This window comes from Venturia canescens, chromosome 8 (genome assembly GCF_019457755.1).
Source record: "Venturia canescens isolate UGA chromosome 8, ASM1945775v1, whole genome shotgun sequence".
In the NCBI taxonomy this organism is placed as follows: Eukaryota; Metazoa; Arthropoda; class Insecta; order Hymenoptera; family Ichneumonidae; genus Venturia; species Venturia canescens.
Genome location: NC_057428.1, coordinates 1,143,927 through 1,171,657, shown reverse-complemented (window position 1 = coordinate 1,171,657; position 27,731 = coordinate 1,143,927).

The window sequence follows — 27,731 nt, the reverse complement described above, 5'->3', positions numbered from 1 at the left end:
GAATCGATACAATTTAACAACATTCACTCACATTTCGAACAGAACAGCTTTCCGACGTGCGATTCGAGATCATACCTTACAATCGAGTGATGTCATTTCCGAACGTTCATAAACGTGAAACTTGGTGCTCACCAATACACTTTTGTGAGAATCGCAACAAATCAAGAAGATTCACTGACATTTCGAACAGAACAGCTTTCCGACGTGCGATCCGAGATCATAACTTACAATCGAGTGATGTCATTTCCGAACGTTCATAAACATGAAAATTGGTGATCACCGATACACTTTTGTGTGAATCGATAAAAATTAACAAGATTCAATGACATTTCGAACTGAACAGCTTTTCGACGTGCGATCCGAGATCATACATTACAATCGAATGATGTCGTTTCCGAACGTTCATAAACGTAAAAATTGGTGATCACCGATACACTTTTGTGTGAATCGATACAATTTAGCAACATTCGCTGATATTTCGAACAGAACAGCTTTCCAACGTGCGATTTGAAATCATAAGTTACAATCGAGTGATGTCGTTTCCGAACGTTCATAAACATGAAAATTTGTGATCACCGATACACTTTTGTTCGAATCGATACAAATTAACAAGGTTCCCTGACATTCCGGTCTTAATCGCTTTCCGACGTGTAATGATCTCGAATCGAACGTCGGAAATCGATTCAGAACGAAATGTCAGTGAATCTGATTAATTTGTGTCGATTCACACAAAAGTGTATCGGTGATCACCAATTTTCACGATTATGAACGTTCGGAAATGACGTTACTCGATCGTAAGTTATGATCTCGGATTGCACGTCGAAAAGCTGTTCTGTTCGAAATGTCAGTAAATCTTGTTAATTTTTATCGATTTGCACAAAAGTTTATCGGTGATCACCAATTTTCACGTTTATGATGGTTCGGAAACGACATCACTCGATTGTAAGGTGTGATCGCGATTCGCACATCGGAAAGCGATTCAGAACGAAATGTCAGTGAATCTGGTTAATTTGTGTCGATTCACACAAAAGTATATCGGTGATCTCCAATTTTCACGTTTATGAACGTTCGGAAACGACATCACTCGATTGTAATGTATGATCTCGATTCGCACATCGGAAAGCGATTCAGAACGAAATGTCAGTGAATCTTGTCAATTTGTGTCGATTCACACAAAAGTGTATCGGTGATCACCAATTTTCACGTTTATGATGGTTCGGAAACGACATCACTCGATTGTAAGATAGGATCGCGATTCGCACATCGGAAAGCGATTCAGAACGAAATGTCAGTGAATCTGGTTAATTTGTGTCGATTCACACAAAAGTATATCGGTGATCTCCAATTTTCACGTTTATGAACGTTCGGAAACGACATCACTCGATTGTAATGTATGATGATCTCGATTCGCACATCGGAAAAGCGATTCAGAACGAAATTTCAGTGAATCTTGTCAATTTGTGTCGATTCACACAAAAGTGTATCGTTGATCACCAATGTTCATGTTTATGATGGTTCGGAAACGACATCACTCGATTGTAAGGTGTGATCGCGATTCGCACATCGGAAAGCGATTTCCAACGAAATGTCAGTGAATCTTGTCAATTTGTGTCGATTCACACCAAAGTGAATCGGTGATAACCAATTTTCATGTTTATTCACGTTCGGAAACGACATCACTCGATTGTAAGGTGTGATCGCGATTCGCACATCGGAAAGCGTTTCAGAACGAAATGTCAGTGAATCTGGTTAATTTGTATCGAATCACACAAAAGTGTGTCGGTGATCACCAATGTTCATGTTTATGATGGTTCGGAAACGACATCACTCGATTGTAAGGTGTGATCGCGATTCGCACATCGGAAAGCGATTTCCAACGAAATGTCAGTGAATCTTGTCAATTTGTGTCGATTCACACAAAAGTGAATCGGTGATCACCAATTTTCATGTTTATTCACGTTCGGAAACGACATCACTCGATTGTAAGGTGTGATCGCGATTCGCACATCGGAAAGCGATTCAGAACGAAATGTCAGTGAATCTGGTTAATTTGTGTCGATTCACACAAAAGTATATCGGTGATCTCCAATTTTCACGTTTATGAACGTTCGGAAACGACATCACTCGATTGTAAGGTGTGATCGCGATTCGCACATCGGAAAGCGTTTCAGAACGAAATGTCAGTGAATCTTTTTAATTTGTGTCGATTCACACAAAAATGTATCGGTGATCTCCAATTTTCACGTTTATGAACGTTCTCAAACTACATCACTCGATTGTAAGTTATGATCTCGAATCGCACGTCGGAAAGCTGTTCAGTTCGAATTGTCAGTGAATCTTGTTAATTTTTATCGAATCACACAAAAGTGTGTTGGTGATCACCAATTTTCATGTTTATGAACGTTCGGAAATGACATCACTCGATTGTAAGTTATGATCTCGGATCGCACGTCGGAAAGCTGTTCTGTTCGAAATGTCAGTGAATCTTCTTGATTTGTTGCGATTCTCACAAAAGTATATCGGTGAGCACCAAGTTTCACGTTTATGAACGTTCGGAAATGACATCACTCGATTGTAAGGTATGATCTCGAATCGCACGTCGGAAGGCTGTTCTGTTCGAAATGTGAGTGAATGTTGTTAAATTGTATCGATTCACACAAAAGTTTATCGGTGATCACCAATTTTCAACTTTATGAACGTTCGGAAACGACATCACTCGATTGTAAGGTATGATCTCGAATCGAACGTCGGAAAGCGGTTCAGTTCGAAATGTCAGTGAATCTGGTTAATTTGTGTCGATTCACACAAAAGTATATCGGTGATCTCCAATTTTCACGTTTATGAACGTTCGGAAACGACATCACTCGACTGTAATGTATGATCTCGATTCGCACATCGGAAAGCGATTCAGAACGAAATGTCAGTGAATCTTGTCATTTTCACGTTTATGAACGTTCGGATACGACATAACTCGATTGTTAGTTATGATCTCGAATCGCACGTTGGAAACCGATTCTGTTCGAATTGTCAGTGAATCTTGATAATTTGTAACGATTCTCACAAAAGTTTATTTGTGATCACCAATTGTCATATTTGTAAACGTACAGAAACGACATCGTTCGATTGTCAGTTCCGCTCTCGAATCGCATTTCGGATTGCGATTCTGATAGCAATGTCGGAAAAAATTGTTGATTTGAAACAATTAACACAAAAGATTATCGCTGATTACCTATTTTCATGTTTATGAAAGATTGGAAACGTTCACCGATTAACGTCACATATCAACAATTTTACAGACATTTAGTATCGCAATCCGAAGGGCCATTTGAGATCTGAACTGACAATCGAGCGATGAAAACGTTTCCGAACGTTCATAAACATGAAGATTGTTGATCACCAATAAAATTTTTGTTCAATTCATGACAAATTAACAATATTCAATGACATTTCGATTCGAGATCATAAATTACAATCGAGTGATGTCGTTTCCGAACGTTCATAAACACGAAAATTGGTGATCACCGATACACTTTTGTGTGAATCGACACAAATTAACAAGATTCACTGACATTTCGTTCTGAATCGCTTTCCGATGTGCAAATCGAGATCATACATTACAATCGAGTGATGTCGTTTCCGAACCATCATAAACGTGAAAATTGGTGATCACCGATAAACTTTTGTGTAAATCGATAAAAATTAACGAGATTTACTGACATTTCGAACTGAACAGCTTTCCGACATGCGATTCGAGATCATACCTTACAATCGAGTGATGTCGTTTCCGAACGTTCATAAACATGAAAATTGGTGATCACCGATACACTTTTGTGTGAATCGACACAAATTAACAAGATTCACTGACATTTCGTTCTGAAGCGCTTTCCGATGTGCGAATCGACATCATACCTTACAATCGAGTGATGTCGTTTCCGAACCATCATAAACGTGAAAATTGGTGATCACCGATAAACTTTTGTGTGAATCGATACAATTTAACAACATTCACTCACATTTCGAACAGAACAGCTTTCCGACGTGCGATTCGAGATCATACCATACAATCGAGTGATGTCGTTTCCGAACGTTCATAAACATGAAAATTGGTGATCACCGATACACTTTTGTGTGAATCGACACAAATTAACAAGATTCACTGACATTTCGTTCTGAATCGCTTTCCGATGTGCGAATCGACATCATACCTTACAATCGAGTGATGTCGTTTCCGAACGTGCATAAAGATGCACATTGGTGATCACCGATACACTTTTGTGTGAATCGATAAAAATTAACAAGATTCACTGACATTTCGAACTGAACAGCTTTCCGACGTGCGATTCGAGATCATACGTTACAATCGAGTGATGTCGTTTCCGAACGTTCATAAACATGATTATTGGTGATCACCGATACACTTTTGTGTGAATCGATACAATTTAAAACATTCACTGACATTTCGAACAGAACAGCTTTCCGACGTGCGATTCGAGATCATACCTTACAATCGAGTGATGTCGTTTCCGAACGTTCATAAAGTTGACAATTGGTGATCACCGATAAACTTTTGTGTGAATCGATAAATTTAACAACATTCACTCACATTTCGAACAGAACAGCTTTCCGACGTGCGATTCGAGATCATACCTTACAATCGAGTGATGTCATTTCCGAACGTTCATAAACGTGAAACTTGGTGCTCACCAATACAATTTTGTGAGAATCGCAACAAATCAAGAAGATTCACTGACATTTCGAACAGAACAGCTTTCCGACGTGCGATCCGAGATCATAACTTACAATCGAGTGATGTCATTTCCGAACGTTCATAAACATGAAAATTGGTGATCACCGATACACTTTTGTGTGAATCGATAAAAATTAACAAGATTCAATGACATTTCGAACTGAACAGCTTTTCGACGTGCGATCCGAGATCATACATTACAATCGAATGATGTCGTTTCCGAACGTTCATAAACGTAAAAATTGGTGATCACCGATACACTTTTGTGTGAATCGATACAATTTAGCAACATTCGCTGATATTTCGAACAGAACAGCTTTCCAACGTGCGATTTGAAATCATAAGTTACAATCGAGTGATGTCGTTTCCGAACGTTCATAAACATGAAAATTTGTGATCACCGATACACTTTTGTTCGAATCGATACAAATTAACAAGGTTCCCTGACATTCCGGTATTAATCGCTTTCCGACGTGTAATGATCTCGAATCGAACGTCGGAAATCGATTCAGAACGAAATGTCAGTGAATCTGATTAATTTGTGTCGATTCACACAAAAGTGTATCGGTGATCACCAATTTTCACGATTATGAACGTTCGGAAATGACGTTACTCGATCGTAAGTTATGATCTCGGATTGCACGTCGAAAAGCTGTTCTGTTCGAAATGTCAGTAAATCTTGTTAATTTTTATCGATTTGCACAAAAGTTTATCGGTGATCACCAATTTTCACGTTTATGATGGTTCGGAAACGACATCACTCGATTGTAAGGTGTGATCGCGATTCGCACATCGGAAAGCGATTCAGAACGAAATGTCAGTGAATCTGGTTAATTTGTGTCGATTCACACAAAAGTATATCGGTGATCTCCAATTTTCACGTTTATGAACGTTCGGAAACGACATCACTCGATTGTAATGTATGATCTCGATTCGCACATCGGAAAGCGATTCAGAACGAAATGTCAGTGAATCTTGTCAATTTGTGTCGATTCACACAAAAGTGTATCGGTGATCACCAATTTTCACGTTTATGATGGTTCGGAAACGACATCACTCGATTGTAAGATAGGATCGCGATTCGCACATCGGAAAGCGATTCAGAACGAAATGTCAGTGAATCTGGTTAATTTGTGTCGATTCACACAAAAGTATATCGGTGATCTCCAATTTTCACGTTTATGAACGTTCGGAAACGACATCACTCGATTGTAATGTATGATCTCGATTCGCACATCGGAAAGCGATTCAGAACGAAATGTCAGTGAATCTTGTCAATTTGTGTCGATTCACACAAAAGTGTATCGGTGATCACCAATTTTCACGTTTATGATGGTTCGGAAACGACATCACTCGATTGTAAGATAGGATCGCCATTCGCACATCGGAAAGCGATTCAGAACGAAATGTCAGTGAATCTGGTTAATTTGTGTCGATTCACACAAGAGTATATCGGTGATCTCCAATTTTCACGTTTATGAACGTTCGGAAACGACATCACTCGATTGTAAGGTGTGATCGCGATTCGCACATCGGAAAGCGATTCAGAACGAAATGTCAGTGAATCTGGTTAATTTGTGTCGATTCACACAAAAGTATATCGGTGATCACCAATTTTCACGTTTATGATGGTTCGGAAACGACATCACTCGATTGTAAGATAGGATCGCGATTCGCACATCGGAAAGCGATTCAGAACGAAATGTCAGTGAATCTGGTTAATTTGTGTCGATTCACACAAAAGTATATCGGTGATCTCCAATTTTCACGTTTATGAACGTTCGGAAACGACATCACTCGATTGTAATGTATGATGATCTCGATTCGCACATCGGAAAAGCGATTCAGAACGAAATTTCAGTGAATCTTGTCAATTTGTGTCGATTCACACAAAAGTGTATCGTTGATCACCAATTTTCATGTTTATGAACGTTCGGAAACGACATTACTCGATTGTAAGGTATGATCTCGAATCGCACGTCGGAAAGCTGTTCAGTTCGAAATGTCAGTGAATCTTGTTAATTTTTATCGAATCACACAAAAGTGTGTCGGTGATCACCAATGTTCATGTTTATGATGGTTCGGAAACGACATCACTCGATTGTAAGGTGTGATCGCGATTCGCACATCGGAAAGCGATTTCCAACGAAATGTCAGTGAATCTTGTCAATTTGTGTCGATTCACACCAAAGTGAATCGGTGATAACCAATTTTCATGTTTATTCACGTTCGGAAACGACATCACTCGATTGTAAGGTGTGATCGCGATTCGCACATCGGAAAGCGTTTCAGAACGAAATGTCAGTGAATCTGGTTAATTTGTATCGAATCACACAAAAGTGTGTCGGTGATCACCAATGTTCATGTTTATGATGGTTCGGAAACGACATCACTCGATTGTAAGGTGTGATCGCGATTCGCACATCGGAAAGCGATTTCCAACGAAATGTCAGTGAATCTTGTCAATTTGTGTCGATTCACACAAAAGTGAATCGGTGATCACCAATTTTCATGTTTATTCACGTTCGGAAACGACATCACTCGATTGTAAGGTGTGATCGCGATTCGCACATCGGAAAGCGATTCAGAACGAAATGTCAGTGAATCTGGTTAATTTGTGTCGATTCACACAAAAGTATATCGGTGATCTCCAATTTTCACGTTTATGAACGTTCGGAAACGACATCACTCGATTGTAAGGTGTGATCGCGATTCGCACATCGGAAAGCGTTTCAGAACGAAATGTCAGTGAATCTTTTTAATTTGTGTCGATTCACACAAAAATGTATCGGTGATCTCCAATTTTCACGTTTATGAACGTTCTCAAACTACATCACTCGATTGTAAGTTATGATCTCGAATCGCACGTCGGAATGCTGTTCAGTTCGAATTGTCAGTGAATCTTGTTAATTTTTATCGAATCACACAAAAGTGTGTTGGTGATCACCAATTTTCATGTTTATGAACGTTCGGAAATGACATCACTCGATTGTAAGTTATGATCTCGGATCGCACGTCGGAAAGCTGTTCTGTTCGAAATGTCAGTGAATCTTCTTGATTTGTTGCGATTCTCACAAAAGTATATCGGTGAGCACCAAGTTTCACGTTTATGAACGTTCGGAAATGACATCACTCGATTGTAAGGTATGATCTCGAATCGCACGTCGGAAGGCTGTTCTGTTCGAAATGTGAGTGAATGTTGTTAAATTGTATCGATTCACACAAAAGTTTATCGGTGATCACCAATTTTCAACTTTATGAACGTTCGGAAACGACATCACTCGATTGTAAGGTATGATCTCGAATCGAACGTCGGAAAGCGGTTCAGTTCGAAATGTCAGTGAATCTGGTTAATTTGTGTCGATTCACACAAAAGTATATCGGTGATCTCCAATTTTCACGTTTATGAACGTTCGGAAACGACATCACTCGACTGTAATGTATGATCTCGATTCGCACATCGGAAAGCGATTCAGAACGAAATGTCAGTGAATCTTGTCATTTTCACGTTTATGAACGTTCGGATACGACATAACTCGATTGTTAGTTATGATCTCGAATCGCACGTTGGAAACCGATTCTGTTCGAATTGTCAGTGAATCTTGATAATTTGTAACGATTCTCACAAAAGTTTATTTGTGATCACCAATTGTCATATTTGTAAACGTACAGAAACGACATCGTTCGATTGTCAGTTCCGCTCTCGAATCGCATTTCGGATTGCGATTCTGATAGCAATGTCGGAAAAAATTGTTGATTTGAAACGATTAACACAAAAGATTATCGCTGATTACCTATTTTCATGTTTATGAAAGATTGGAAACGTTCACCGATTAACGTCACATATCAACAATTTTACAGACATTTAGTATCGCAATCCGAAGGGCCATTTGAGATCTGAACTGACAATCGAGCGATGAAAACGTTTCCGAACGTTCATAAACATGAAGATTGTTGATCACCAATAAAATTTTTGTTCAATTCATGACAAATTAACAATATTCAATGACATTTCGATTCGAGATCATAAATTACAATCGAGTGATGTCGTTTCCGAACGTTCATAAACACGAAAATTGGTGATCACCGATACACTTTTGTGTGAATCGACACAAATTAACAAGATTCACTGACATTTCGTTCTGAATCGCTTTCCGATGTGCAAATCGAGATCATACATTACAATCGAGTGATGTCGTTTCCGAACCATCATAAACGTGAAAATTGGTGATCACCGATAAACTTTTGTGTAAATCGATAAAAATTAACGAGATTTACTGACATTTCGAACTGAACAGCTTTCCGACATGCGATTCGAGATCATACCTTACAATCGAGTGATGTCGTTTCCGAACGTCCATAAACATGAAAATTGGTGATCACCGATACACTTTTGTGTGAATCGACACAAATTAACAAGATTCACTGACATTTCGTTCTGAATCGCTTTCCGATGTGCAAATGGAGATCATACATTACAATCGAGTGATGTCGTTTCCGAACCATCATAAACGTGAAAATTGGTGATCACCGATAAACTTTTGTGTGAATCGATACAATTTAACAACATTCACTCACATTTCGAACAGAACAGCTTTCCGACGTGCGATTCGAGATCATACCATACAATCGAGTGATGTCGTTTCCGAACGTTCATAAACATGAAAATTGGTGATCACCGATACACTTTTGTGTGAATCGACACAAATTAACAAGATTCACTGACATTTCGTTCTGAATCGCTTTCCGAAGTGCGAATCGACATCATACCTTACAATCGAGTGATGTCGTTTCCGAACGTGCATAAACATGCACATTGGTGATCACCGATACACTTTTGTGTGAATCGATAAAAATTAACAAGATTCACTGACATTTCGAACTGAACAGCTTTCCGACGTGCGATTCGAGATCATACGTTACAATCGAGTGATGTCGTTTCCGAACGTTCATAAACATGATTATTGGTGATCACCGATACACTTTTGTGTGAATCGATACAATTTAAAACATTCACTGACATTTCGAACAGAACAGCTTTCCGACGTGCGATTCGAGATCATACCTTACAATCGAGTGATGTCGTTTCCGAACGTTCATAAAGTTGACAATTGGTGATCACCGATAAACTTTTGTGTGAATCGATAAATTTAACAACATTCACTCACATTTCGAACAGAACAGCTTTCCGACGTGCGATTCGAGATCATACCTTACAATCGAGTGATGTCATTTCCGAACGTTCATAAACGTGAAACTTGGTGCTCACCAATACACTTTTGTGAGAATCGCAACAAATCAAGAAGATTCACTGACATTTCGAACAGAACAGCTTTCCGACGTGCGATCCGAGATCATAACTTACAATCGAGTGATGTCATTTCCGAACGTTCATAAACATGAAAATTGGTGATCACCGATACACTTTTGTGTGAATCGATAAAAATTAACAAGATTCAATGACATTTCGAACTGAACAGCTTTTCGACGTGCGATCCGAGATCATACATTACAATCGAATGATGTCGTTTCCGAACGTTCATAAACGTAAAAATTGGTGATCACCGATACACTTTTGTGTGAATCGATACAATTTAGCAACATTCGCTGATATTTCGAACAGAACAGCTTTCCAACGTGCGATTTGAAATCATAAGTTACAATCGAGTGATGTCGTTTCCGAACGTTCATAAACATGAAAATTTGTGATCACCGATACACTTTTGTTCGAATCGATACAAATTAACAAGGTTCCCTGACATTCCGGTCTTAATCGCTTTCCGACGTGTAATGATCTCGAATCGAACGTCGGAAATCGATTCAGAACGAAATGTCAGTGAATCTGATTAATTTGTGTCGATTCACACAAAAGTGTATCGGTGATCACCAATTTTCACGATTATGAACGTTCGGAAATGACGTTACTCGATCGTAAGTTATGATCTCGGATCGCACGTCGGAAAGCTGTTCTGTTCGAAATGTCAGTGAATCTTCTTGATTTGTTGCGATTCTCACAAAAGTATATCGGTGAGCACCAAGTTTCACGTTTATGAACGTTCGGAAATGACATCACTCGATTGTAAGGTATGATCTCGAATCGCACGTCGGAAGGCTGTTCTGTTCGAAATGTGAGTGAATGTTGTTAAATTGTATCGATTCACACAAAAGTTTATCGGTGATCACCAATTTTCAACTTTATGAACGTTCGGAAACGACATCACTCGATTGTAAGGTATGATCTCGAATCGAACGTCGGAAAGCGGTTCAGTTCGAAATGTCAGTGAATCTGGTTAATTTGTGTCGATTCACACAAAAGTATATCGGTGATCTCCAATTTTCACGTTTATGAACGTTCGGAAACGACATCACTCGACTGTAATGTATGATCTCGATTCGCACATCGGAAAGCGATTCAGAACGAAATGTCAGTGAATCTTGTCATTTTCACGTTTATGAACGTTCGGATACGACATAACTCGATTGTTAGTTATGATCTCGAATCGCACGTTGGAAACCGATTCTGTTCGAATTGTCAGTGAATCTTGATAATTTGTAACGATTCTCACAAAAGTTTATTTGTGATCACCAATTGTCATATTTGTAAACGTACAGAAACGACATCGTTCGATTGTCAGTTCCGCTCTCGAATCGCATTTCGGATTGCGATTCTGATAGCAATGTCGGAAAAAATTGTTGATTTGAAACGATTAACACAAAAGATTATCGCTGATTACCTATTTTCATGTTTATGAAAGATTGGAAACGTTCACCGATTAACGTCACATATCAACAATTTTACAGACATTTAGTATCGCAATCCGAAGGGCCATTTGAGATCTGAACTGACAATCGAGCGATGAAAACGTTTCCGAACGTTCATAAACATGAAGATTGTTGATCACCAATAAAATTTTTGTTCAATTCATGACAAATTAACAATATTCAATGACATTTCGATTCGAGATCATAAATTACAATCGAGTGATGTCGTTTCCGAACGTTCATAAACACGAAAATTGGTGATCACCGATACACTTTTGTGTGAATCGACACAAATTAACAAGATTCACTGACATTTCGTTCTGAATCGCTTTCCGATGTGCAAATCGAGATCATACATTACAATCGAGTGATGTCGTTTCCGAACCATCATAAACGTGAAAATTGGTGATCACCGATAAACTTTTGTGTAAATCGATAAAAATTAACGAGATTTACTGACATTTCGAACTGAACAGCTTTCCGACATGCGATTCGAGATCATACCTTACAATCGAGTGATGTCGTTTCCGAACGTCCATAAACATGAAAATTGGTGATCACCGATACACTTTTGTGTGAATCGACACAAATTAACAAGATTCACTGACATTTCGTTCTGAATCGCTTTCCGATGTGCAAATCGAGATCATACATTACAATCGAGTGATGTCGTTTCCGAACCATCATAAACGTGAAAATTGGTGATCACCGATAAACTTTTGTGTAAATCGATAAAAATTAACGAGATTTACTGACATTTCGAACTGAACAGCTTTCCGACATGCGATTCGAGATCATACCTTACAATCGAGTGATGTCGTTTCCGAACGTCCATAAACATGAAAATTGGTGATCACCGATACACTTTTGTGTGAATCGACACAAATTAACAAGATTCACTGACATTTCGTTCTGAAGCGCTTTCCGATGTGCGAATCGAGATCATACATTACAATCGAGTGATGTCGTTTCCGAACGTGCATAAACATGCACATTGGTGATCACCGATACACTTTTGTGTGAATCGATAAAAATTAACAAGATTCACTGACATTTCGAACTGAACAGCTTTCCGACGTGCGATTCGAGATCATACATTACAATCGAGTGATGTCGTTTCCGAACGTTCATAAACATGATTATTGGTGATCACCGATACACTTTTGTGTGAATCGATACAATTTAAAACATTCACTGACATTTCGAACAGAACAGCTTTCCGACGTGCGATTCGAGATCATACCTTACAATCGAGTGATGTCGTTTCCGAACGTTCATAAAGTTGACAATTGGTGATCACCGATAAACTTTTGTGTGAATCGATAAATTTAACAACATTCACTCACATTTCGAACAGAACAGCTTTCCGACGTGCGATTCGAGATCATACCTTACAATCGAGTGATGTCATTTCCGAACGTTCATAAACGTGAAACTTGGTGCTCACCAATACACTTTTGTGAGAATCGCAACAAATCAAGAAGATTCACTGACATTTCGAACAGAACAGCTTTCCGACGTGCGATCCGAGATCATAACTTACAATCGAGTGATGTCATTTCCGAACGTTCATAAACATGAAAATTGGTGATCACCGATACACTTTTGTGTGAATCGATAAAAATTAACAAGATTCAATGACATTTCGAACTGAACAGCTTTTCGACGTTCGATCCGAGATCATACATTACAATCGAATGATGTCGTTTCCGAACGTTCATAAACGTAAAAATTGGTGATCACCGATACACTTTTGTGTGAATCGATACAATTTAGCAACATTCGCTGATATTTCGAACAGAACAGCTTTCCAACGTGCGATTTGAAATCATAAGTTACAATCGAGTGATGTCGTTTCCGAACGTTCATAAACATGAAAATTTGTATTCACCGATACACTTTTGTTCGAATCGACACAAATTAACAAGGTTCCCTGACATTCCGGTCTTAATCGCTTTCCGACGTGTAATGATCTCGAATCGAACGTCGGAAATCGATTCAGAACGAAATGTCAGTGAATCTGATTAATTTGTGTCGATTCACACAAAAGTGTATCGGTGATCACCAATTTTCACGATTATGTACGTTCGGAAATGACGTTACTCGATCGTAAGTTATGATCTCGGATTGCACGTCGAAAAGCTGTTCTGTTCGAAATGTCAGTAAATCTTGTTAATTTTTATCGATTTGCACAAAAGTTTATCGGTGATCACCAATTTTCACGTTTATGATGGTTCGGAAACGACATCACTCGATTGTAAGGTGTGATCACGATTCGCACATCGGAAAGCGATTCAGAACGAAATGTCAGTGAATCTGGGTAATTTGTGTCGATTCACACAAAAGTATATCGGTGATCTCCAATTTTCACGTTTATGAACGTTCGGAAACGACATCACTCGATTGTAAGGTGTGATCGCGATTCGCACATCGGAAAGCGTTTCAGAACGAAATGTCAGTGAATCTTTTTAATTTGTGTCGATTCACATAAAAATGTATCGGTGATCTCCAATTTTCACGTTTATGAACGTTCTCAAACTACATCACTCGATTGTAAGTTATGATCTCGAATCGCACGTCGGAAAGCTGTTCAGTTCGAATTGTCAGTGAATCTTGTTAATTTTTATCGAATCACACAAAAGTGTGTTGGTGATCACCAATTTTCATGTTTATGAACGTTCGGAAATGACATCACTCGATTGTAAGTTATGATCTCGGATCGCACGTCGGAAAGCTGTTCTGTTCGAAATGTCAGTGAATCTTCTTGATTTGTTGCGATTCTCACAAAAGTATATCGGTGAGCACCAAGTTTCACGTTTATGAACGTTCGGAAATGACATCACTCGATTGTAAGGTATGATCTCGAATCGCACGTCGGAAGGCTGTTCTGTTCGAAATGTAAGTGAATGTTGTTAAATTGTATCGATTCACACAAAAGTTTATCGGTGATCACCAATTTTCAACTTTATGAACGTTCGGAAACGACATCACTCGATTGTAAGGTATGATCTCGAATCGAACGTCGGAAAGCGGTTCAGTTCGAAATGTCAGTGAATCTGGTTAATTTGTGTCGATTCACACAAAAGTATATCGGTGATCTCCAATTTTCACGTTTATGAACGTTCGGAAACGACATCAATCGACTGTAATGTATGATCTCGATTCGCACATCGGAAAGCGATTCAGAACGAAATGTCAGTGAATCTTGTCATTTTCACGTTTATGAACGTTCGGATACGACATAACTCGATTGTTAGTTATGATCTCGAATCGCACGTTGGAAACCGATTCTGTTCGAATTGTCAGTGAATCTTGATAATTTGTAACGATTCTCACAAAAGTTTATTTGTGATCACCAATTGTCATATTTGTAAACCGTACAGAAACGACATCGTTCGATTGACAGTTCCGCTCTCGAATCGCATTTCGGATTGCGATTCTGATAGCAATGTCGGAAAAAATTGTTGATTTGAAACGATTAACACAAAAGATTATCGCTGATTACCTATTTTCATGTTTATGAAAGATTGGAAACGTTCACCGATTAACGTCACATATCAACAATTTTACAGACATTTAGTATCGCAATCCGAAGGGCCATTTGAGATCTGAACTGACAATCGAGCGATGAAAACGTATCCGAGCGTTCATAAACATGAAGATTGTTGATCACCAATAAAATTTTTGTTCAATTCATGACAAATTAACAATATTCAATGACATTTCGATTCGAGATCATAAATTACAATCGAGTGATGTCGTTTCCGAACGTTCATAAACACGAAAATTGGTGATCACCGATACACTTTTGTGTGAATCGACACAAATTAACAAGATTCACTGACATTTCGTTCTGAATCGCTTTCCGATGTGCAAATCGAGATCATACATTACATACGAGTGATGTCGTTTCCGAACCATCATAAACGTGAAAATTGGTGATCACCGATAAACTTTTGTGTAAATCGATAAAAATTAACGAGATTTACTGACATTTCGAACTGAACAGCTTTCCGACATGCGATTCGAGATCATACCTTACAATCGAGTGATGTCGTTTCCGAACGTTCATAAACATGAAAATTGGTGATCACCGATACACTTTTGTGTGAATCGACACAAATTAACAAGATTCACTGACATTTCGTTCTGAATCGCTTTCCGATGTGCGAATCGACATCATACCTTACAATCGAGTGATGTCGTTTCCGAACGTGCATAAACATGCACATTGGTGATCACCGATACACTTTTGTGTGAATCGATAAAAATTAACAAGATTCACTGACATTTCGAACTGAACAGCTTTCCGACGTGCGATTCGAGATCATACATTACAATCGAGTGATGTCGTTTCCGAACGTTCATAAACATGATTATTGGTGATCACCGATACACTTTTGTGTGAATCGATACAATTTAAAACATTCACTGACATTTCGAACAGAACAGCTTTCCGACGTGCGATTCGAGATCATACCTTACAATCGAGTGATGTCGTTTCCGAACGTTCATAAAGTTGACAATTGGTGATCACCGATAAACTTTTGTGTGAATCGATAAATTTAACAACATTCACTCACATTTCGAACAGAACAGCTTTCCGACGTGCGATTCGAGATCATACCTTACAATCGAGTGATGTCATTTCCGAACGTTCATAAACGTGAAACTTGGTGCTCAACAATACACTTTTGTGAGAATCGCAACAAATCAAGAAGATTCACTGACATTTCGAACAGAACAGCTTTCCGACGTGCGATCCGAGATCATAACTTACAATCGAGTGATGTCATTTCCGATTGTTCATAAACATGAAAATTGGTGATCACCGATACACTTTTGTGTGAATCGATAAAAATTAACAAGATTCAATGACATTTCGAACTGAACAGCTTTTCGACGTTCGATCCGAGATCATACATTACAATCGAATGATGTCGTTTCCGAACGTTCATAAACGTAAAAATTGGTGATCACCGATACACTTTTGTGTGAATCGATACAATTTAGCAACATTCGCTGATAGTTCGAACAGAACAGCTTTCCAACGTGCGATTTGAAATCATAAGTTACAATCGAGTGATGTCGTTTCCGAACGTTCATAAACATGAAAATTTGTATTCACCGATACACTTTTGTTCGAATCGACACAAATTAACAAGGTTCCCTGACATTCCGGTCTTAATCGCTTTCCGACGTGTAATGATCTCGAATCGAACGTCGGAAATCGATTCAGAACGAAATGTCAGTGAATCTGATTAATTTGTGTCGATTCACACAAAAGTGTATCGGTGATCACCAATTTTCACGATTATGTACGTTCGGAAATGACGTTACTCGATCGTAAGTTATGATCTCGGATTGCACGTCGAAAAGCTGTTCTGTTCGAAATGTCAGTAAATCTTGTTAATTTTTATCGATTTGCACAAAAGTTTATCGGTGATCACCAATTTTCACGTTTATGATGGTTCGGAAACGACATCACTCGATTGTAAGGTGTGATCACGATTCGCACATCGGAAAGCGATTCAGAACGAAATGTCAGTGAATCTGGTTAATTTGTGTCGATTCACACAAAAGTATATCGGTGATCTCCAATTTTCACGTTTATGAACGTTCGGAAACGACATCACTCGATTGTAAGGTGTGATCGCGATTCGCACATCGGAAAGCGTTTCAGAACGAAATGTCAGTGAATCTTTTTAATTTGTGTCGATTCACATAAAAATGTATCGGTGATCTCCAATTTTCACGTTTATGAACGTTCTCAAACTACATCACTCGATTGTAAGTTATGATCTCGAATCGCACGTCGGAAAGCTGTTCAGTTCGAATTGTCAGTGAATCTTGTTAATTTTTATCGAATCACACAAAAGTGTGTTGGTGATCACCAATTTTCATGTTTATGAACGTTCGGAAATGACATCACTCGATTGTAAGTTATGATCTCGGATCGCACGTCGGAAAGCTGTTCTGTTCGAAATGTCAGTGAATCTTCTTGATTTGTTGCGATTCTCACAAAAGTATATCGGTGAGCACCAAGTTTCACGTTTATGAACGTTCGGAAATGACATCACTCGATTGTAAGGTATGATCTCGAATCGCACGTCGGAAGGCTGTTCTGTTCGAAATGTGAGTGAATGTTGTTAAATTGTATCGATTCACACAAAAGTTTATCGGTGATCACCAATTTTCAACTTTATGAACGTTCGGAAACGACATCACTCGATTGTAAGGTATGATCTCGAATCGAACGTCGGAAAGCGGTTCAGTTCGAAATGTCAGTGAATCTGGTTAATTTGTGTCGATTCACACAAAAGTATATCGGTGATCTCCAATTTTCACGTTTATGAACGTTCGGAAACGACATCACTCGACTGTAATGTATGATCTCGATTCGCACATCGGAAAGCGATTCAGAACGAAATGTCAGTGAATCTTGTCATTTTCACGTTTATGAACGTTCGGATACGACATAACTCGATTGTTAGTTATGATCTCGAATCGCACGTTGGAAACCGATTCTGTTCGAATTGTCAGTGAATCTTGATAATTTGTAACGATTCTCACAAAAGTTTATTTGTGATCACCAATTGTCATATTTGTAAACGTACAGAAACGACATCGTTCGATTGTCAGTTCCGCTCTCGAATCGCATTTCGGATTGCGATTCTGATAGCAATGTCGGAAAAAATTGTTGATTTGAAACGATTAACACAAAAGATTATCGCTGATTACCTATTTTCATGTTTATGAAAGATTGGAAACGTTCACCGATTAACGTCACATATCAACAATTTTACAGACATTTAGTATCGCAATCCGAAGGGCCATTTGAGATCTGAACTGACAATCGAGCGATGAAAACGTTTCCGAACGTTCATAAACATGAAGATTGTTGATCACCAATAAAATTTTTGTTCAATTCATGACAAATTAACAATATTCAATGACATTTCGATTCGAGATCATAAATTACAATCGAGCGATGTCGTTTCCGAACGTTCATAAACACGAAAATTGGTGATCACCGATACACTTTTGTGTGAATCGACACAAATTAACAAGATTCACTGACATTTCGTTCTGAATCGCTTTCCGATGTGCAAATCGAGATCATACATTACAATCGAGTGATGTCGTTTCCGAACCATCATAAACGTGAAAATTGGTGATCACCGATAAACTTTTGTGTAAATCGATAAAAATTAACGAGATTTACTGACATTTCGAACTGAACAGCTTTCCGACATGCGATTCGAGATCATACCTTACAATCGAGTGATGTCGTTTCCGAACGTTCATAAACATGAAAATTGGTGATCACCGATACACTTTTGTGTGAATCGACACAAATTAACAAGATTCACTGACATTTCGTTCTGAAGCGCTTTCCGATGTGCGAATCGACATCATACCTTACAATCGAGTGATGTCGTTTCCGAACGTGCATAAACATGCACATTGGTGATCACCGATACACTTTTGTGTGAATCGATAAAAATTAACAAGATTCACTGACATTTCGAACTGAACAGCTTTCCGACGTGCGATTCGAGATCATACATTACAATCGAGTGATGTCGTTTCCGAACGTTCATAAACACGAAAATTGGTGATCACCGATACACTTTTGTGTGAATCGACACAAATTAACAAGATTCACTAACATTTCGTTCTGAATCGCTTTCCGATGTGCAAATCGAGATCATACATTACAATCGAGTGATGTCGTTTCCGAACCATCATAAACGTGAAAATTGGTGATCACCGATAAACTTTTGTGTGAATCGATACAATTTAACAACATTCACTCACATTTCGAACAGAACAGCTTTCCGACGTGCGATTCGAGATCATACCATACAATCGAGTGATGTCGTTTCCGAACGTTCATAAACATGAAAATTGGTGATCACCGATACACTTTTGTGTGAATCGACACAAATTAACAAGATTCACTGACATTTCGTTCTGAATCGCTTTCCGATGTGCGAATCGACATCATACCTTACAATCGAGTGATGTCGTTTCCGAACGTGCATAAACATGCACATTGGTGATCACCGATACACTTTTGTGTGAATCGATAAAAATTAACAAGATTCACTGACATTTCGAACTGAACAGCTTTCCGACGTGCGATTCGAGATCATACATTACAATCGAGTGATGTCGTTTCCGAACGTTCATAAACATGATTATTGATGATCACCGATACACTTTTGTGTGAATCGATACAATTTAAAACATTCACTGACATTTCGAACAGAACAGCTTTCCGACGTGCGATTCGAGATCATACCTTACAATCGAGTGATGTCGTTTCCGAACGTTCATAAAGTTGACAATTGGTGATCACCGATAAACTTTTGTGTGAATCGATAAATTTAACAACATTCACTCACATTTCGAACAGAACAGCTTTCCGACGTGCGATTCGAGATCATACCTTACAATCGAGTGATGTCATTTCCGAACGTTCATAAACGTGAAACTTGGTGCTCACCAATACACTTTTGTGAGAATCGCAACAAATCAAGAAGATTCACTGACATTTCGAACAGAACAGCTTTCCGACGTGCGATCCGAGATCATAACTTACAATCGAGTGATGTCATTTCCGAACGTTCATAAACATGAAAATTGGTGATCAACGATACACTTTTGTGTGAATCGATAAAAATTAACAAGATTCAATGACATTTCGAACTGAACAGCTTTTCGACGTTCGATCCGAGATCATACATTACAATCGAATGATGTCGTTTCCGAACGTTCATAAACGTAAAAATTGGTGATCACCGATACACTTTTGTGTGAATCGATACAATTTAGCAACATTCGCTGATAGTTCGAACAGAACAGCTTTCCAACGTGCGATTTGAAATCATAAGTTACAATCGAGTGATGTCGTTTCCGAACGTTCATAAACATGAAAATTTGTGATCACCGATACACTTTTGTTCGAATCGACACAAATTAACAAGGTTCCCTGACATTCCGGTCTTAATCGCTTTCCGACGTGTAATGATCTCGAATCGAACGTCGGAAATCGATTCAGAACGAAATGTCAGTGAATCTGATTAATTTGTGTCGATTCACACAAAAGTGTATCGGTGATCACCAATTTTCACGATTATGAACGTTCGGAAATGACGTTACTCGATCGTAAGTTATGATCTCGGATTGCACGTCGAAAAGCTGTTCTGTTCGAAATGTCAGTAAATCTTGTTAATTTTTATCGATTTGCACAAAAGTTTATCGGTGATCACCAATTTTCACGTTTATGATGGTTCGGAAACGACATCACTCGATTGTAAGGTGTGATCGCGATTCGCACATCGGAAAGCGATTCAGAACGAAATGTCAGTGAATCTGGTTAATTTGTGTCGATTCACACAAAAGTATATCGGTGATCTCCAATTTTCACGTTTATGAACGTTCGGAAACGACATCACTCGATTGTAAGGTGTGATCGCGATTCGCACATCGGAAAGCGTTTCAGAACGAAATGTCAGTGAATCTTTTTAATTTGTGTCTATTCACATAAAAATGTATCGGTGATCTCCAATTTTCACGTTTATGAACGTTCTCAAACTACATCACTCGATTGTAAGTTATGATCTCGAATCGCACGTCGGAAAGCTGTTCAGTTCGAATTGTCAGTGAATCTTGTTAATTTTTATCGAATCACACAAAAGTGTGTTGGTGATCACCAATTTTCATGTTTATGAACGTTCGGAAATGACATCACTCGATTGTAAGTTATGATCTCGGATCGCACGTCGGAAAGCTGTTCTGTTCGAAATGTCAGTGAATCTTCTTGATTTGTTGCGATTCTCACAAAAGTATATCGGTGAGCACCAAGTTTCACGTTTATGAACGTTCGGAAATGACATCACTCGATTGTAAGGTATGATCTCGAATCGCACGTCGGAAGGCTGTTCTGTTCGAAATGTGAGTGAATGTTGTTAAATTGTATCGATTCACACAAAAGTTTATCGGTGATCACCAATTTTCAACTTTATGAACGTTCGGAAACGACATCACTCGATTGTAAGGTATGATCTCGAATCGAACGTCGGAAAGCGGTTCAGTTCGAAATGTCAGTGAATCTGGTTAATTTGTGTCGATTCACACAAAAGTATATCGGTGATCTCCAATTTTCACGTTTATGAACGTTCGGAAACGACATCACTCGACTGTAATGTATGATCTCGATTCGCACATCGGAAAGCGATTCAGAACGAAATGTCAGTGAATCTTGTCATTTTCACGTTTATGAACGTTCGGATACGACATAACTCGATTGTTAGTTATGATCTCGAATCGCACGTTGGAAACCGATTCTGTTCGAATTGTCAGTGAATCTTGATAATTTGTAACGATTCTCACAAAAGTTTATTTGTGATCACCAATTGTCATATTTGTAAACGTACAGAAACGACATCGTTCGATTGTCAGTTCCGCTCTCGAATCGCATTTCGGATTGCGATTCTGATAGCAATGTCGGAAAAAATTGTTGATTTGAAACGATTAACACAAAAGATTATCGCTGATTACCTATTTTCATGTTTATGAAAGATTGGAAACGTTCACCGATTAACGTCACATATCAACAATTTTACAGACATTTAGTATCGCAATCCGAAGGGCCATTTGAGATCTGAACTGACAATCGAGCGATGAAAAAGTTTCCGAACGTTCATAAACATGAAGATTGTTGATCACCAATAAAATTTTTGTTCAATTCATGACAAATTAACAATATTCAATGACATTTCGATTCGAGATCATAAATTACAATCGAGCGATGTCGTTTCCGAACGTTCATAAACACGAAAATTGGTGATCACCGATACACTTTTGTGTGAATCGACACAAATTAACAAGATTCACTGACATTTCGTTCTGAATCGCTTTCCGATGTGCAAATCGAGATCATACATTACAATCGAGTGATGTCGTTTCCGAACCATCATAAACGTGAAAATTGGTGATCACCGATAAACTTTTGTGTAAATCGATAAAAATTAACGAGATTTACTGACATTTCGAACTGAACAGCTTTCCGACATGCGATTCGAGATCATACCTTACAATCGAGTGATGTCGTTTCCGAACGTTCATAAACATGAAAATTGGTGATCACCGATACACTTTTGTGTGAATCGACACAAATTAACAAGATTCACTGACATTTCGTTCTGAAGCGCTTTCCGATGTGCGAATCGACATCATACCTTACAATCGAGTGATGTCGTTTCCGAACGTGCATAAACATGCACATTGGTGATCACCGATACACTTTTGTGTGAATCGATAAAAATTAACAAGATTCACTGACATTTCGAACTGAACAGCTTTCCGACGTGCGATTCGAGATCATACATTACAATCGAGTGATGTCGTTTCCGAACGTTCATAAACACGAAAATTGGTGATCACCGATACACTTTTGTGTGAATCGACACAAATTAACAAGATTCACTAACATTTCGTTCTGAATCGCTTTCCGATGTGCAAATCGAGATCATACATTACAATCGAGTGATGTCGTTTCCGAACCATCATAAACGTGAAAATTGGTGATCACCGATAAACTTTTGTGTGAATCGATACAATTTAACAACATTCACTCACATTTCGAACAGAACAGCTTTCCGACGTGCGATTCGAGATCATACCATACAATCGAGTGATGTCGTTTCCGAACGTTCATAAACATGAAAATTGGTGATCACCGATACACTTTTGTGTGAATCGACACAAATTAACAAGATTCACTGACATTTCGTTCTGAATCGCTTTCCGATGTGCGAATCGACATCATACCTTACAATCGAGTGATGTCGTTTCCGAACGTGCATAAACATGCACATTGGTGATCACCGATACACTTTTGTGTGAATCGATAAAAATTAACAAGATTCACTGACATTTCGAACTGAACAGCTTTCCGACGTGCGATTCGAGATCATACATTACAATCGAGTGATGTCGTTTCCGAACGTTCATAAACATGATTATTGGTGATCACCGATACACTTTTGTATGAATCGATACAATTTAAAACATTCACTGACATTTCGAACAGAACAGCTTTCCGACGTGCGATTCGAGATCATACCTTACAATCGAGTGATGTCGTTTCCGAACGTTCATAAACATGAAAATTGGTGATCACCGATACACTTTTGTGTGAATCGACACAAATTAACAAGATTCACTGACATTTCGAACAGAACAGCTTTCCGACGTGCGATTCGAGATCATACCTTACAATCGAGTGATGTCATTTCCGAACGTTCATAAACGTGAAACTTGGTGCTCACCAATACACTTTTGTGAGAATCGCAACAAATCAAGAAGATTCACTGACATTTCGAACAGAACAGCTTTCCGACGTGCGATCCGAGATCATAACTTACAATCGAGTGATGTCATTTCCGAACGTTCATAAACATGAAAATTGGTGATCACCGATACACTTTTGTGTGAATCGATAAAAATTAACAAGATTCAATGACATTTCGAACTGAACAGCTTTTCGACGTTCGATCCGAGATCATACATTACAATCGAATGATGTCGTTTCCGAACGTTCATAAACGTAAAAATTGGTGATCACCGATACACTTTTGTGTGAATCGATACAATTTAGCAACATTCGCTGATATTTCGAACAGAACAGCTTTCCAACGTGCGATTTGAAATCATAAGTTACAATCGAGTGATGTCGTTTCCGAACGTTCATAAACATGAAAATTTGTGATCACCGATACACTTTTGTTCGAATCGACACAAATTAACAAGGTTCCCTGACATTCCGGTCTTAATCGCTTTCCGACGTGTAATGATCTCGAATCGAACGTCGGAAATCGATTCAGAACGAAATGTCAGTGATCTGATTAATTTGTGTCGATTCACACAAAAGTGTATCGGTGATCACCAATTTTCACGATTATGAACGTTCGGAAATGACGTTACTCGATCGTAAGTTATGATCTCGGATTGCACGTCGAAAAGCTGTTCTGTTCGAAATGTCAGTAAATCTTGTTAATTTTTATCGATTTGCACAAAAGTTTATCGGTGATCACCAATTTTCACGTTTATGATGGTTCGGAAACGACATCACTCGATTGTAAGGTGTGATCGCGATTCGCACATCGGAAAGCGATTCAGAACGAAATGTCAGTGAATCTGGTTAATTTGTGTCGATTCACACAAAAGTATATCGGTGATCTCCAATTTTCACGTTTATGGAACGTTCGGAAACGACATCACTCGATTGTAATGTATGATCTCGATTCGCACATCGGAAAGCGATTCAGAACGAAATGTCAGTGAATCTTGTCAATTTGTGTCGATTCACACAAAAGTGTATCGGTGATCACCAATTTTCACGTTTATGATGGTTCGGAAACGACATCACTCGATTGTAAGATGTGATCGCGATTCGCACATCGGAAAGCGATTCAGAACGAAATGTCAGTGAATCTGGTTAATTTGTGTCGATTCACACAAAAGTATATCGGTGATCTCCAATTTTCACGTTTATGAACGTTCGGAAACGACATCACTCGATTGTAATGTATGATGATCTCGATTCGCACATCGGAAAAGCGATTCAGAACGAAATTTCAGTGAATCTTGTCAATTTGTGTCGATTCACACAAAAGTGTATCGTTGATCACCAATTTTCATGTTTATGAACGTTCGGAAACGACATTACTCGATTGTAAGGTATGATCTCGAATCGCACGTCGGAAAGCTGTTCAGTTCGAAATGTCAGTGAATCTTGTTAATTTTTATCGAATCACACAAAAGTGTGTCGGTGATCACCAATGTTCATGTTTATGATGGTTCGGAAACGACATCACTCGATTGTAAGGTGTGATCGCGATTCGCACATCGGAAAGCGATTTCCAACGAAATGTCAGTGAATCTTGTCAATTTGTGTCGATTCACACCAAAGTGAATCGGTGATAACCAATTTTCATGTTTATTCACGTTCGGAAACGACATCACTCGATTGTAAGGTGTGATCGCGATTCGCACATCGGAAAGCGTTTCAGAACGAAATGTCAGTGAATCTGGTTAATTTGTATCGAATCACACAAAAGTGTGTCGGTGATCACCAATGTTCATGTTTATGATGGTTCGGAAACGACATCACTCGATTGTAAGGTGTGATCGCGATTCGCACATCGGAAAGCGATTTCCAACGAAATGTCAGTGAATCTTGTCAATTTGTGTCGATTCACACAAAAGTGAATCGGTGATCACCAATTTTCATGTTTATTCACGTTCGGAAACGACATCACTCGATTGTAAGGTGTGATCGCGATTCGCACATCGGAAAGCGATTCAGAACGAAATGTCAGTGAATCTGGTTAATTTGTGTCGATTCACACAAGAGTATATCGGTGATCTCCAATTTTCACGTTTATGAACGTTCGGAAACGACATCACTCGATTGTAAGGTGTGATCGCGATTCGCACATCGGAAAGCGTTTCAGAACGAAATGTCAGCGAATCTTTTTAATTTGTGTCGATTCACACAAAAATGTATCGGTGATCTCCAATTTTCACGTTTATGAACGTTCTCAAACTACATCACTCGATTGTAAGTTATGATCTCGAATCGCACGTCGGAAAGCTGTTCAGTTCGAATTGTCAGTGAATCTTGTTAATTTTTATCGAATCACACAAAAGTGTGTTGGTGATCACCAATTTTCATGTTTATGAACGTTCGGAAATGACATCACTCGATTGTAAGTTATGATCTCGGATCGCACGTCGGAAAGCTGTTCTGTTCGAAATGTCAGTGAATCTTCTTGATTTGTTGTGATTCTCACAAAAGTATATCGGTGAGCACCAAGTTTCACGTTTATGAACGTTCGGAAATGACATCACTCGATTGTAAGGTATGATCTCGAATCGCACGTCGGAAGGCTGTTCTGTTCGAAATGTGAGTGAATGTTGTTAAATTGTATCGATTCACACAAAAGTTTATCGGTGATCACCAATTTTCAACTTTATGAACGTTCGGAAACGACATCACTCGATTGTAAGGTATGATCTCGAATCGAACGTCGGAAAGCGGTTCAGTTCGAAATGTCAGTGAATCTGGTTAATTTGTGTCGATTCACACAAAAGTATATCGGTGATCTCCAATTTTCACGTTCATGAACGTTCGGAAACGACATCACTCGACTGTAATGTATGATCTCGATTCGCACATCGGAAAGCGATTCAGAACGAAATGTCAGTGAATCTGGTTAATTTGTGTCGATTCACACAAAAGTATATCGGTGATCTCCAATTTTCACGTTTATGAACGTTCGGAAACGACATCACTCGACTGTAATGTATGATCTCGATTCGCACATCGGAAAGCGATTCAGAACGAAATGTCAGTGAATCTTGTCATTTTCACGTTTATGAACGTTCGGATACGACATAACTCGATTGTTAGTTATGATCTCGAATCGCACGTTGGAAACCGATTCTGTTCGAATTGTCAGTGAATCTTGATAATTTGTAACGATTCTCACAAAAGTTTATTTGTGATCACCAATTGTCATATTTGTAAACGTACAGAAACGACATCGTTCGATTGTCAGTTCCGCTCTCGAATCGCATTTCGGATTGCGATTCTGATAGCAATGTCGGAAAAAATTGTTGATTTGAAACGATTAACACAAAAGATTATCGCTGATTACCTATTTTCATGTTTATGAAAGATTGGAAACGTTCACCGATTAACGTCACATATCAACAATTTTACAGACATTTAGTATCGCAATCCGAAGGGCCATTTGAGATCTGAACTGACAATCGAGCGATGAAAACGTTCCGAGCGTTCATAAACATGAATATTGTTGATCACCAATAAAATTTTTGTTCAATTCATGACAAATTAACAATATTCAATGACATTTCGATTCGAGATCATAAATTACAATCGAGTGATGTCGTTTCCGAACGTTCATAAACACGAAAATTGGTGATCACCGATACACTTTTGTGTCAATCGACACAAATTAACAAGATTCACTGACATTTCGTTCTGAATCGCTTTCCGATGTGCAAATCGAGATCATACATTACAATCGAGTGATGTCGTTTCCGAACCATCATAAACGTGAAAATTGGTGATCACCGATAAACTTTTGTGTAAATCGATAAAAATTAACGAGATTTACTGACA